The sequence below is a fragment of the Arachis duranensis genome, chromosome 9, assembly GCF_000817695.3.
Source record: "Arachis duranensis cultivar V14167 chromosome 9, aradu.V14167.gnm2.J7QH, whole genome shotgun sequence".
NCBI classification, from domain to species: domain Eukaryota; kingdom Viridiplantae; phylum Streptophyta; class Magnoliopsida; order Fabales; family Fabaceae; genus Arachis; species Arachis duranensis.
The window spans coordinates 80,104,155-80,105,208 of NC_029780.3; positions in this window are offsets into that span (position 1 = coordinate 80,104,155).

Genomic DNA, 1,054 nt, shown 5'->3' on the forward strand with positions numbered 1-1,054 from the left:
CTTGTGTAGGGGCGTTCATCACCTTGCATCATGGGTAGATGAAACGCCAACCTCACATTTTCCGGACTGAAATCTAAGTATTTCCCCCGAACCATTGTGATATAGTTCTTTGGATTCGGGTTCATACTTTGATCATGGTTCCTAGTGATCCATGCATTGGCATAGAACTCTTGAACCATCAATATTCCAACTTGTTGCATGGGGTTGGTTATGACTTCCCAACCTCTTCTTTGGATTTCATGTCGGATTTCCGGATACTCATTCTTTTTGAGCTTGAAAGGGACCTCGGGGATCACCTTCTTCTTTGCCACAACATCATAGAAGTGGTCTTGATGGCTTTTGGAGATGAATCTCTCCTTCTCCCATGACTCGGAGGTGGAAGCTTTTGCCTTCCCTTTTCCTTTTCTTGAGGATACTCCGGTCTTAGGTGCCATTGATGGTGAATGAAAAATAAAAGCTTAGGCTTTTACCACACCAAACTTAAAATTTTGCTCGCCCTCGAGCAAGAAAGAAAAGAAAAGTAGAAGAAGAAGAAGAGAATAGAGTAGAGAGGGGGAGAAGGGGTTTCGGCTATGTGGGAGAAGAAGGGGTTTGTGTTGTGGGAAAATGAAGAAGAAAGGAGAGGTATTTATAGGGAGGGGGAGGGTATAGTTTCGGCTAATTTGGGTGGGAATGGGTGGGAAAATGAATTTGAATTTTATGGAGGTAGGTGGGGTTTATGGGGAAGAGGAGGTTGATGTGAATGGTGAATGGGGTAATTGGGAAGAGGAATTGAGGTGATTGGTGAAGGTTTTTGGGAAGAGTGACATGGGGAAGAGTGAAAATGAGATTTGGATTAGGAGAGCGTGATTAGGATTAAAAGAAAAGGTAGGTGGGGATCCTGTGGGGTCCACAGATCCTGAGGTGAAAAGAAATACCATTCCTTCACCATATAGGCATGTAAATTGCCTCCATGCATCATTCTGGCGTTCAAACGCCCATTGGTGCATGTTCTGGGCGTTAAACGCCCATGTAATGCATGTTTCTGGCGTTGAACGCCAGTTTCATGCTTGTT